Below are 15184 nucleotides of genomic sequence, written 5' to 3'. Positions count from 1 at the left end.
TGTCCCGAAAACACCCAATACAATGGCAAATCGTATAGGTGCACTAGTTCGACGAAGAGATGGCGATCCAAGTGTAGTATGGATAGTTGATAACCCACAATGATAGGGTATTGTTTGTAGACTTTATCGGTAAGTAAGAGTGTCGAATCCAACGAGACGCTAAACATAGAATTAATATTCTCCCAAATTCTATCGACCACTGATACAACTCTACGCGGAACAATGTTCACTTTACCTAGTACAAGAAATAAACTACTTCGCGGGAAGAAAACTAGAAGTACTTAGTAGGTGTAGTAGATAGTTTTGCAAGAAAATAAAGAACACTTAAATGGAAGTTAGGGGTTGTTTAGATAAATATTAATTAAGTTAGTAGTTTAATAGAAAGATTTTTGTAACACAAGATAAACATTTGTCCCTAGGCAATCGATAACTAGACCGGTAATTATTATTGCAGTTTTATATGAGGGAGAGGCCACTGCTAGCATGTCATTCCTTACTTGGAATTCTATGCACTTATGATAGGAACTACTAGCAAGCATCAAAAAATACTAATGTTCATTATGGTGAAACCCAACCATAGCATTAGGATGTATTGGCTCCCCTTTGATCGTGTATGAATCAATTTCTATGTTAGGAAGAAGCCTATGTCTCTCTAGCCCTCCAATTCATAGTCTTATCAACATACAACTAACTCTATGCTACGATCCACGCATGCTCTCATATGACGGCCACCAAAGGAAATCGCCAAAATAAAACATACAGCTCAAACTAATCACGTTCATCAATCAACCCATAGGACAAAAGAAATCCACTAAAACATGATAGGATAGCCACACATCATTGGGTAATACTCCATTCGTTCCTAAATATAAGGTGTATTAGTTTAAAAAAATCAAATGATGTCTATGTTTGACCATCAGTATAGAAAAATATAGAAATATTTACAATACCATATATATACACTACAAAAATACATTTTAGGGTGAATCTAGTGATAATGATTCCGTATTCTAGATATTGATACTTTTGTTTATAAACTTGGTCAAAGTTTTTGATGTTTGACTTTTTGAACAAAGAATACACCTTATATATAGAACGGAGGGAGTAACATATAGCATTAAGCACCATGTTTAAGTAGAGATTAGAGTGGGGAAAAGCGGGGTTACACCGCTGCATAGAGGGGGAGAGAGTTGGTGGTAATGGTGGCGAAGTTGTTGGTGTATATCGTCATCACAATGGTTGCCCCGACAGTGTTCTAGCATCACAGGGAGAGAGGGGAGAGATACCCCTCCTCCTTGTTCTTCCTCACTCTCCCCCCTAGATGGGACAAGAGTTTCCCCTCTGTTCCATGGCCACCATGGCTCCCGAAGGGCAGGAGCCCCTCCGAGATTGGATATCTCTTTGTTTCACGACTGTTTTCTGGCGTTTCACTATTTCTTAAATATCTAGAGATCCATAAGTCCCATTTCGCTGAAATTGTTAGGGGATTTTTATCAAGAAATTATCTTTCTCGTAGAAAAAGAAGGCCCCAACCGACTTACATGGCAGTCTCGAGCTATCAGAGCGCGACCACCCCCCCCCCTAGCCGTGCCCTATTGGCTTGGACCACCTCGGGCACCATCTTGCGTTGATATTTGCTCCAAAAAATCACATATATTCCAAAAAAAATCTCTATAGTTTCTTATCACGTTTGGACTTTGTATGATATGGATTTTCTGTGAAACAAAAAACACAGAAAAACAAGAACTGGCACTTGGCACCAGATCAATATGTTAGTCCCAAAATGATATAAAATTTTGCAAAAAGTATATGAAAGTTGTTGAATATTTGCACGAAACAATCAAAAATTATAGATACGATGGAGATGTATCAACATCTCCAAGGTTAAATCCTACTCATCTTCGAGTAGGTAAATGATAAAAAAGGTAATTTTATGTGGAATGCTACCTAACATAATGTTGAAAAAATGTCTAATCATGGCATGAATATTGAGATACAACTGATTCAAGGCAATAGTGTACCATTTGATATAAAGACATCAATACTCAGGCATATTAACAAACATTCATGTCTTTCAAAATAACAATGCTAAAGAATGCCATCCCTACAAAATCATATAGATTTTCAAGCCTAGTCTTCCTAGCATAAAGTATAAATCATGAAAACGCCGGTGTCAAACCAAGGAATTGACTCATACTTCTAACACGCTTCAACATTTTCAACCTCACTCAGTACATGAGCGTGAACCATGGATCAAAAGGAGTCGAAGTGGAAAGGAAGTCGCGCATCAAATAGGCGGACCAACTGGTGTGGAGATGCCCATCGATTTGTATCAATGCAAGGCGTAGGGATTGCCATGCAACGGATGCACTAGAGCTATAAGTGTATGAAATATCAATGGAATCTAAGTGGGTGTGTAACCAACTTGCTTTCTCATGAAGACCTCGGGAATTTGAGGAAGCCCATGATCGAAATATACAAGCCAAGTTCTATAATGAAAAATTCCCACTAGTATATTAAAATGGCAACTCATGAGACTCTATATATGAAGAACATGGTGCTCCCTCTAAGCACAAGTGTGGAAAAACATAGTAACATTACCCCTTATCTCTTTTTCTCTTACTCATTTTTTCCTTTTTTTTCCTTTTCTCTTTTTTTATTTTTTTTTATTTTTTTTCTTAGTGGGTCATTTGGCCTCCATAATTTTGGATTTATCATCCCGAGTCTCATCCTGACTTGTGGGGGAATCTTAGTCTCCATCATCCTTTCCTTGTTGGGAAAATGCTCTAATAATAATAATCATCTCACTTTTATTTCCTTATAACTCGATTTTATAATGATAAAAAATATACAACATGACTCTATATGAATGTCTCTAGGAATGCACCAGGATGTGCATTGATCTAGCATAACATGTACGTAATGATGAACGGTGGCTTTGCCACAAATGCTATGTTAGCTACATGATCATGCAAGGCAATATGATGGTGAACACACAAGTCATGTGATGGAACGGTGGAAGTTGCGTGACAATATATCTCTGAATGGAAATCAAAATGCAATGATAGGTAGGTATGAAGGTTGTTTTGAGGAAGATATAGAGGGGCTTATGTGTGACAGAGTGTATCATATCATAGGGTTTGGATGCACCGCTGCACCGATTCTTGAGTTGAGAATGGGCAATGCACGGAACCGAAGAGGCTAGCAAATATGGAAAGGTGAGAGTGTGTATATCTATGGATTCACATCGGTCATAAAGAACTCACATACATATTGTGAATCTTATTAGTTCTCTCGAAGAAAAAGTACTACTCGCATGCCCCTAGGGAGGATATTGGTAGGATTTAACCAGCACACGACCCCGATTATAACATCACAAAAGATTTCAATCAAGGATAAATTATGCCCCAACTACATCACATAACTAGAGACTGTACGTGCATGCTTCGGGAAGCACAGAACTTAACACCAATATTCTTTCTAAACCATAATAATTCACTAGCACACCCACATAATACCATATTAATATCGCAAAATTATTGCAATGAATCAAACATATCATATTCAGTGATCTACAAGTTTATGTAGGACTTTATGATTGACCATGTGAATGAGCAATTCTTGTTAACTCTCTAAATAGGTATAAGTGAAGAATTAGAGTTTAATTTATTTATACAAAATACCATGCTCTAATAGATATAAGTTAATCATAAGAGCATTATTCAAATCATGGTTTTCTATATGTAGAGAAATAGGCATCCAAACTTCAAAAGATATGAGTGAAGCACACGAAGCATTCTATAAAAGCCATACTCAAAAGATAAAAGTAAAGTGCATGAAGCATTCTATAAATCAACCAAGTATTATACCATACCATCATGGTGAATTGCTAAAATAAAAATAAAAGTCACATGAGGCTCCAAGAATTTACGCATATTATGTGAACAAAACAAAAACCGAAACATACCGATAACTATTGAGGAAGAAAGATGTGATGCCTTCCAGGGAATACCCAAGCTTAAACGCTTGAGTCTCCTTGAATATTTACTTGTGGTGCATTGGTCATCCCTCAAGCTTGAACTATTGTATCTCCTTATTCTTCTCATATCAATACATCCTTGATCTTCGAACATTTCATCCACACAAAACATAACAAAACTTTCATTAGAAAAGTTAGTACATAAAATCAACAAATTCTCATCATGTCCTACCATAACATTATTGTACAATTATAATATAACTACTATATGCTATCACAATTCTACGCCCCCAAGTCACTGGGGCTCAACCAGAATTCAAACATAAGTAGACAAAGAAACTATAACATCAATTTGTGAAAAACAGTAGAGTCTGTAAAGATGTAGATGAAACGTATACTTGTGTAACTCAGAAAATTTTGAAAAATTAGGAAGTAGTAAAACATTTATATGAAAGTAGTGTGTCAAAATTTCAGTTTTTTTATGTTCAAATAAAATAGTAAAAATCAAACACTACAACCAAAGATTCTGTTTTTGCGCAACACATATGAAACAAGCAATTTTAACATCCTAAAGGTAAATCTTGGCCATTATTTTTATAATACAATGGATTTATACAAGGGGATAATTATTTTTGCTGAAAATTTGTTGTAATCAATATTCAAAAAGTTTGCATGGGCATGAAAAAGTTCAAGGCTAGCGCCGCCTTCAACGGCGCTCGTCCTTCTAACTTCCACTTTTGTTTCTGAAAATGTTTTAAGTTCCCCACTTTATTTTTTTTTTTTAATTAATTTAAAAGCACACGAAAAAATAAATGACTCTCTAATACTTCCGTGTTGTATCTATATGAACTATAGGGCTACATTTGGATGAACACCCTTGTGTGTTTTGTCCATTCACATCCACTCACCAAGATCTTTCCTGGCGATATTATGGACATAATGCAAAGGTGACTTCTATCTCTTTGAGCTATATTGAGCTTCACGGGTTGGCTAAACTTTCGTTGTTGTTTCCTTGTTATCCGCATGATACACATCTTGACGGTGGAGCAACACGGGAGAGTGGCAATATACAATGTCAAGATAATGAGTGCACGGTGCTCATCCACTTCTACAAGGTGATTGAAAGCATATATGCTCCCTTGGTGGTTTTGATAATTCATGACAACATGCATTGTATCTTGGACTAACACTTTTACCTAGTATATTTCAGGTATAGTCCATAGGGAGCATTGACTAAGGATTGTGAGGAGAAACTCCAAGGAAGAGGAAAGGAATGGGATTGGCCAAGCTTCAAGCAAGAGGACTCTACATTTTATATTTGTGAGAAATCACTTTTGAGTCCATAGGAGAGCCAATACCATTAAAAGGGGGCGAGGTATTTATGATGACTTGGTTGCTCAAGTGCTTAGAGTAGCCGCCAAAAATACTCATAAATTCTGTCAGAAAAATCTTTGTCCAAAGCCTACACCTCAAAAATTGGTGCCACCAATAATTGCATTTCTGCCTTACAGATTTTCTAGAGATAAAACCATTGCCAAACCCTAATCTCTCGGTACCACCAACTTTCACATCGGTGCCATCGAAGATCAGTGACCAACTTTATGGTTTGTGGATTTCAAGAATCTGAATTTCCAAGTTTTGAAATTGGTCTCAACGAGATTTGGAAACTTCCCCACGTCACCAAATCGGTACCACCTAGATTCATATATCGGTCTCATCGTGAATTCACAAGTTGCCACATTATTGCAACTCGGTACCACCGAGATTCATGCCGGTGTCATCGAGTTGGGAAATAATGTTGTAACGGTTGAATTTCCGGAGATGCCTATATATACCCCTCAACCACCTCTCATTCATAGAGGAAGCAGTCAGAACACACATACACTTGCCAGATCCATTTTCCTGAGAGAGAGAGAGAGCCACCTACTCATGTGTTGAGATCAAGATATTCCATTCCATCCATTAGAAACTTGATCTCTAGCCTCCCCAAGTTTCTTTCCACCAAATCAATCTCTCCTACCAATCCCAAATCTGTGAGACAGTGATTGAGGGTTGAGGAGACTATCTTTTGAGGCACAAGATCAAGGAGTTCATTGTACTACCGCATATATTACCTTTTGGATGGTGGTGCCTCCTATATTGGTATGATGTTGCTTGGGAGCCTCCTACTTCGTGTTGTGGAGTTGAACCAAGAAGTTTGTATGCGCAAGGAGATTGCCTACTTCATGAAGATCTACCCCGAGTGAGGCTAGTCCTGTGTGGACGTAAGCCATGGTGGAATATACAAGACCGCTTCTTCAGGGACCCATTGTGGGTGGAGCCCTACATGGACTCTCGCAGCCGTTACCCTCCATGGGTTGAAGTCTCCACTATTGTGGACGTACGATAGCACCACCTATCGGAACCACATCAAAAATCACCATGTCCATCTTTGCATTTGATCTTCCTAAACTCTACTCCTTACTTGCATGTTCAATGTTTTTACTTGCCGTTGCCATATATGTTGACTAGCATGTGTAGGGTGCATTAGACTTGTTAGAATTGCTAAAATCTGCCAACCATTAAAATTGGTAAAAGGCTAGGATTTAATTTTTGCGAGTAGTCTATTCACCCCCCTCTAGACATCCCTTCCAGCGATCCAACAATTGGTATCACAGCTTTGGTCTCCATAGCCTTGGTTTAATCATCATTGGAGGAAGATGGATGTGTCTAGTCTGGGGAATGTTAGTTATAGAGTGCCTGTTCTCAATAAGGAGCATTATAGACAAAGGAAAGTTCAAATGCTTGATATATTCAATGAATTCCATTTGCGCAAGTATGTTGACTATCCCTATGATCCTCCCATTCATCCCCTTACATCCTTCTCATGATGATGAAGTTAATATGCTTGGTAATCTTAAAACTGTTAATCTTATCATTAGAGGACTGCCAAGAATTTGCTTAATCAAATGAAGAACTTTGACTGTGCTTATAATCTATGGAAAGATTTGGAGAAAATGTATCCTCACTACTCATTGAAAAATCTTGATATCATTTTCCAAAAATCCACCGCTTTCACAAAATGAAGCCAAATGATCCTGATTTTGATAAATGTCTATTTGAGCTTCGTGACCTCATGTATGCTAAAGGAGATGTCATTACGAGTAATAACATCATTGTTGAAGCTAATCACATGCATAATCATGAAAATTTTCATAGTCGAAATTCTGATGAAATTCTTGATTCTTATGACGAGGATATTCCATCTGACGATGACAATGTAGAGCATGGCAACTACGAAGAATACAAAGAGCATGACATCGAGTATGGGAAGACCATCAGGAGCCTTAGTCTTATGGAAAACCTTAGAGACTACATGACTAGAGGAAAGGAGTGGATACTTGACAGTGGATGCACCGATCACATGGCAGGAGATAAAGACATGTGTCATGAGATCACACCAAACCATGGTCCACTAAGGTATGTGACCTTTGGTGACAACTCTAAGGGTAAGGTACTTGGTCTTGGTAAGGTGGACATATCTCATGATAGTTCCATTCAAAATGTCATGCTAGACTAGCATACTTTGGTTTCAATGTGCTATTTATGGAAGTTGATTGCCAAGTGTTTCGTCGTGATGATCATAACATGGTCTTTACTAGTTTTTGTAGAGGTGATCTATACATTGTCGATTTCACAAGAAATCCATGGTATAGAAAGTTGTTTATGTCTTATTGCAAAATCTTCTAAAGGTTGGTTACGACATAGAACGATAGGACATGTTGCTATGTGTAATCTTGGCAGGCTTATCAAAGGTGATCATATTCTTGGTGTTAAAGATGTTATCTTTGACAAAGATAGACTTTGTAATGCTTGTCAAGCATGAAAGCAAGTCGCTCGAAGTCATCCCGTGAAGAACATCATGACTACAAGAAGGCCACTCGAGCTGCTTCATATGGATCGCTTTGGTCCCAATGCTTACAAGAGCCTTGGTGGAAATTCTTATGGTTTAGTCATTGTTGATGATTTTTCGAGATTTACATGGGTATTCTTTCTTGATGTTAAGTCGTAGGTACAAAGGATCTTCAAGAACTTTGCTCGGAAAGCCCAAAATTAGTTTGAAGTGAAGATCAAGAAAGTTCGGAGCGACAATGGATCGGAGTTCAAGAACACAAATCTGGATACATTTATTGATGAAGAAGGTACGCCTTAACAAAAAATGGAGTTGTTGAGAGGAAGAACCGGACTCTCATAGAGATGACAAGAATGATACTTGACGAATACAAGACGCCACGACACTTTTCGGCAGAAGACATTGAAAAAGCTTGTCATGCCACTAACTGACTCTACCTACACAATATTCACGGTAAAAAGACATACGAGCTACTCACCAATAACAAACCCCAAGTTGGATATATTAGAGTATTCAACTCTAAGTGCTACATTCTTGATAAGTATCATCATTCTAAATTTTCTCTTGAATCTCGTGAAGGTTTCCTACTTTGTTATGGATCAAACTCTCACACTTATCGTGTCTACAACAACTTCACTCAAAAAGTTGAAGAGACGGTAGATGTGAATTTTTATGAATCTAATGGTTCACAAGTCTAGCAATTGCCAAATGATGTAGGAGATAAGCAACCTTCAAAATCCATCCAAGATCTACCTATCGACAAGATTTGACCCATGGAGGAGTAGGAAAGCACTTCATCAACACAAGTGGAAACCCCTACTTCATGTCTAGGCGAACCACAAAACGACATGGAGGCCTCCACAAGTGGTACACTACATGATGAAGAGGAGGAAGAAGTACATCATGGAAATCCACCTCAACCCTCCTCACCACCACCTCAAGGAGATGACACCGTCAACGACAACGAAGAAGAAGATGAGGAGGAAGCTCCACCATCCAACAAGAAAAAGTTGTCACGAGTTTGAGCAAGAGTAGACAAGGATCATCCACTAAATCAAATCTTCAGTGACATACAAACCGGGAGACTCAATCACTCTAAAACTCGTTTAGCTTACTTTTGTGAGCATTGCTCATTTATCTCTAGCATTGAGCCTATGAAGGTAGAAGAATCCCTTCAAGACCCAGATTGGGTGAATGCCATGCACGAAGAGCTAAACAACTTTGAGAGGAATGAAGTTTGGAGACTCGTGGAAAAGCCCAAGGACGGCCACAACATCATTGGTACAAAATGGGTGTTTTGGAATAAGCAAAATGAAGATGGTCAAGTTGTATGCAACAAGGCGCGTCTCTTAGCCCAAGGATACACGCAAGTTGAAGGTATGGACTACGGTGAGACTTATGCCCTTGTTGCTATACTTGAAGCCATTTGTATTCTTCTCGCTTATGCCAATCACCATGATATTACACTTTACCAAATGGGTATCAAAAGTGCTTTTCTGACCGGTGAAATTGAGGAAAAAGTTTATGTCAAACAACCTCCCGGCTTTGTGAACCCTAAGAAACCTAATCATGTTTACAAACTTTGTAAAGTTTTATACGGTCTTAAAAAAGCCCCTAGAGCTTGGTACAAATGCCTAACAAAGTTTCTCATCGAAAAGGGTTTTGAGATTGGTAAAATTGACGCAACCTTATTCACTAAAAGAGTTAATGGCGAACTATTTGTGTGCCAAATATATGTGTACGATATAATCTTTGGTTCTACTAACCCACATTTTAGTGAGAAATTTGGAAGGTTGATGTGAGAGAAGTATGAGATGTCTATGATCTGTGAGCTGAAATTATTCCTTGGTTTGCAAACCAAACAAACGAGAGAAGGTACGTTTATCTCTCAATCCAAGTACACCAGGAACTTGATCAAAAAGATCAACATGCCAGAATGCAAAGGTATGAAAACTCCCATGCTTACTACTGGACATGTTGACCTCACTAAGGAGGATAAACGTGTTGACCAAAGGTCTGTCCATCAATGATCAGTTCATTGCTATATCTATTTGCCTCCTGTCCCGATATCATGTTGAGTGTGTGCATGTGTGCCCGATATCAACAAACACCTAAGGAGTGTCATCTAAAGGTTGTGAAAAGAATTGTGAGATACTTGATCATACACCAAACTTTAGCATATGGTATCCCAAGGGATCTAATTTTAATCTTGTTGGCTATTCCGACTCGGACTATGTCGGAGACAAGGTTGATAGGAAATCCACCTCGGTAGATTTCAATTTGTTGGGGGATCTCTTGTGTCTTGGTCATCCAAGAAACAAAACTTGGTATGTTTATCTACTTCCGATGCGGAATACATTGCCGCTGGATCATGTTGTGCGCAATTACTATGGATGACACAAACTCTTAAGGATTAGGGCATTCATGTGAGACATGTTCCATTTTTGTGTGATAATGAAAGTGTTATTAAAATTGCCTATAATCCCGTGCAACATTCATGAACTAAACGTATTCAAGTGCGACATCATTTCGTTCGTGATCAAGTTCATAAAGGAGATATTAATCTCAAGCATGTTCGTACCGACAAAAAATTGGCTGATATCTTTACCAAACCACTTGATGAATAAGTGTTTTGTCATTTGAGGAGTGAGTTTAACATCATTGATGCTTCAAACTTGATCTAGACTCACTTAGATGTGTGCAAGGGCATGAGCTTACTTGATTATTCCATGATGCTATTGATATGCCACTATCTTATATCTTGGAAATTATGCTCCCTTCTATTGCGTCTAGACTTTTTGTAGGTACTTGTAAGAACTACACTCCACAAGGTTGCCATCAACTCACATCAAAAGCAATCTTGTCATGACCAAGTATCAACAACTCTTTCTTCGGAAAAAAAGGAAGAAGACAACAAAATTATATCCTTGACAACTATTTGATGAATGAGTTCACTCTTGTCATTTTTATATATTATGTTCTTCCTTGCATCACTAACCAATGTAGGTGAAAAGTGAACCAAAACGAAATGGATAGCTCCCAAGTCAAGATGATCTTCATCGACATTGAGCATCCACAACAAGTTCACCTACATGCCAAGTCATCAACATCATTCGAAGGTATGTACTCATATCCTTGATAAAGCTTTACACCAAGTCAGGTGGTAAAGCAACTCAAGTGATATTAAAACATTAAAATGCTTAATAAAGAAATGGTAACCCCATTTTGCGCTTAACGATGAGTATGACCTATGATAAAGCATTCTTGCTTGACTCCTCAAGTCAATATACTCTAATATAGGTGACCTACTCACCGCCCAACATCTAGATGAAGATTCTTGTCTGATTCATATTTTTCATTGCATGTTCTTTTGGAACCATTCAATTCTTATCTATATGTATGTACATATTTCAAAAAAACTATTTTCTCTTTTCTTTTTCAAGCTTTTGGATATTTTCTGTCTATTTGAGTGGAGAAGTTGATTTTCATTGCATTTCGGTCTATCCGATCTGGGAAACTCGGTCTAACCGATTTCTCCGAGAGGCCTACTATCATTCTCGGTTCTACCGAACCACATTGCCTCGGTGACTCCAAATTTCATCACCGTATGATCTTTGTGACTCTCTTAGTCTTTATGGATTTATGCCAAAGGGGGGATATTTCATTACTACCTGAGTTTTTATAGATCATATCCATTTGTATCAAAGGGGGACATAATCTTGTTTTCCCATAATTCTCAAGGGGGAGAAAACTTCAAAGGGGAACAAAAATTCAGTGATCCCAAAATATAAGAGGAAGATATATCAAGGAAATCTTATCTATACTCAAGGGGGATAAAAATTCAAGGAACCATTATGAGAGAGAGAAGAATCCAGGATCCCTTGCTCTTAATGAACTCTTACCATCTGACCTTTTTGGAAATTAATGCCAAAGGGGGGTATATATCAAAGCTTCTAAATGCATATACCAAAAGGGGAGATCTACCAAAGGGAAGATCTGTCATATGGGAAGATATATCAAACCTTACACATTTAGAGGGAGAGTTACCATTAAGGGGGGGATATAGAAAGTTGTATTTGAGTTTTATTGCCTACTTTGGATTGAACTTGTCTCACCCTCCCTACTCCCAATATCTACATGCTATGATTCATGGGAAGAGGAAATCTTACATATTCATTCTTAGGGGAGAAAGTTCTAAATATCTTTGGAGACATATCTATCATCAAATCCTATTTTCAATATGTCTTCAATATCTTGGTACTTTTGAAGCTCTTTGCATCTTTACAATAGAATACTCTTGTGTTATCTAACATTTGTTCACTACTGGAATTCATAAATTTGCCGTCAGCCTAGCCTTTGTCGTCTGCTGATGCATGGCAAAGGTACTCTTTGCCGTCAGTTGCTGCAGTGCTGACGGCAAAGAGGTGTCTGATGGCGTGTCTGATGGCAAAGGTACTCTTTGCCGTCGGCCACCTCTTTGTCGTCCGCCAACAGACGGCAAAGAATATCTATGCGAACGGAAAAGGGCGGGCGGACGGCAAAGCCCGCACCCCCACCCACCCAAACGGCCAAAACCCCCACCCCACCCACCCCTCCCCTTTGCCGTCTGCGTGGGGGGTCCTTTGCCGTCTGCCTGGGGCACGGCGGACGGCAAAGGGGACGGCGGTTGCCCCCACCCGATGCCTCCCCACCCCGCCCCTTTGCTGTCTACCTGGGGGCACGGCAGACGGCAAAGGCGCCGCCCACCAACCACCATCAGGCCAACCCCCTCGTCCCACGTAGCCCCAGGCCCCTGCTCGAATCCACCCCGCGCCCAGGTCCCTCCCGCGCCGCCCCGATGTCCCTCCCCTCACCTCACTCGCCGCCGGCCCCCTGCGTCACCCCCCTGCGCCGCCGCCGCCCCCCTGCGCCCCCTCTCCTCACCCGCTGCCGGCCCCCTGCGCCGCCCCCTCTCCTCACTCGCCGCCGGCCCCCTGCGCCCCCTCCCCTCACCGACCGTCCCGAACTCCGGTAAGAATATTTTTAAAAAAAGAATTTGATAGTTACTTTTTTTCTATTTTTTCTGTTAAATTAGATAGTTAGATTATTAGGTACTAGATAGAAAAAAATAACTTAGAGGATAGTTATTTTAGGTAGAATAAAATATATAGAAAAAATAGATAGAAAAGAAAAAACTTAGAAGATAATAATAGAAGAAAAAAACTAGAAGAAAAAAGAAGAAGAAGAAGAAGAAGAAGAAGAAGAAGAAGAAAGAGGAGAGGAGGAGAAAGAGAAAAGAAAGAAGAAAAAGAAGAAGAGGAGGAGGAGGAGGATAAAAGAGAAGAAGAAGAATAAGAAGAAGAAGATGATCAAGAAGAAGAAGAAAAAGAAGAATAAAAAGAAGAGAGAGGAAAAGAAGAAAGGAGAGGAAAAAGGAACCCCGGCACCCCGGCACTGACCCTCGACCCCCGACCCCTGACGCCCGACGCCACTGACCCTCGACCCTCGACCCCCGACGCCACTGACCATCGACCCCCGACCCTCGATCCCCGACGCCCCACGCCACTGACCCTCGACCCCCGACCCCCGAAACCTGTTCGGCCTCTTGTTGACCGAAAAGACCCCAACCCCCGATGCCAGTGACCCTCAACCCCCGACGACACTGACCCCCAATCACCGACGCAACTAACCCCCGACCCCCGACGCCATCGACACCCGACACCACCGACCCTTGACGCCACTAAGCCTCGACCCCCGACACCTCTTCTGCCTACTGTTGAATGAGAAGGTGCATTTCGGCCTTCTAGAGGCCGACGGGGGTCATAGTTTTGTAAATTATGAGTTACGCCACATATTTTCCGATTATGTTAATTATAAAAACATCGTATTTGTGTTGATCGTGTGAATTTCAATGTGCAGTTGTTCGACGACTTCCACGTGCGTTGGACGAGCTCCACCCTTGCGTTTGTTGGTGAGCACAAATGACTTCTCCTACTACCCCCTTAATTTGCTCTGTCCTGGTCTTCGTGCCGAGGAAACTTGCTAGCTATAGGTTTCTTCAATCATGAGTATGCGTGACCAGTATGCGTCTCCCGTTCGAAAGGGCGACATCTATAAATATGCATTTCTTTGCATATTTATAACCGCCATCCTTTCAAATTGTCCAACATTATCCATGGACAACCCGAGTATGTGTAGATTGGGTCCATTTTCCCGTATGCTGTGCTCTGGATCCGATGCAGAATTTCGTCAGTGCCTCCTTGTTGTTCTCCGGGTACACATCCTCTCTGCTTATTGCCGAGACGTGTATCAGGAGAACAGCGGGGAGGTGCTGCCAAAATTCTGCGTCGCATCTGGAGCAAAGCATGGGAAAACGAACCCAATCTACACATACTCGGGTGGCATTAGGACCTATCTTTACCTATTAGCGTGTAGGTTGCATGGACGTAATAAAACTGACAAACTTGATTAGCGTATGAATGTAGATGATGAATTATATATTTATTTCTTGTGCCCCCATAGGTGGCTAGGCAACATGAGTGGTCGTGCTTGCATGTACACTGGTCACCCTAGTCAGAAAGACATGACCCATGAATGGTTAACAAAAACCAGGGGGGTTGTGAGAGCCGCATTTGCAAATGGCCAGCAAAAAACATGGTGCCCCTGTCCCAACTGCGACAACTGGAAAAAGCAGACGTAGTTTAAAATGGGTAAACACCTGCAGAAGTGGGGTTTTACGCCTAATTATACGGTGTGGACTTTTCATGGTGAGTCTGACCAACGTGCCAGAGCTGAGGTGATTCGTCATCGCACCGACGAGCATGGTACCGGGATTGAAGACATGGTGCAAGACTTTGATGATGCTCGGGATTCGGACAATGAGATGGAGGAATCTGCAAAGGCCTTCTATGAAATGTTGGAGTCTTCAAAACGTCCTCTCCACGAGCAGACTGAGCTTTGTCAGCTGGATGCCATCGCAAGTAATGGCTCTGAAGGCTCAATTCAACCTAAGCAGAGAATGCTACGACGCAATGATGACGATATTTGGACGCTTTCTACCCAAAGGCCATGTACTTAAGATGCCCTATGAGAAGATACATGCCTGTGAGAATGGATGTGCCTTATTTAGGCTTGAGTATGCGGCCTTGAACTATTGCCCCATTTGCAATTCTTCTAGGTATATTGTGGTAGACAATGGTATGGGTGAGAAGAATCAGACCAAAATCCCCATTAGTGTTCTTCGGTATCTGCCAATCATACCAAGACTTCAACGTCTTTTCATGGTCGAAGAGACGGCCAGACAGATGACATGGCACAAATTGGGCAAAAGAACC

This window comes from Hordeum vulgare, chromosome 1H, assembly GCF_904849725.1.
Source record: "Hordeum vulgare subsp. vulgare chromosome 1H, MorexV3_pseudomolecules_assembly, whole genome shotgun sequence".
In the NCBI taxonomy this organism is placed as follows: Eukaryota; Viridiplantae; Streptophyta; class Magnoliopsida; order Poales; family Poaceae; genus Hordeum; species Hordeum vulgare.
This window is presented reverse-complemented; position numbering follows the sequence as displayed.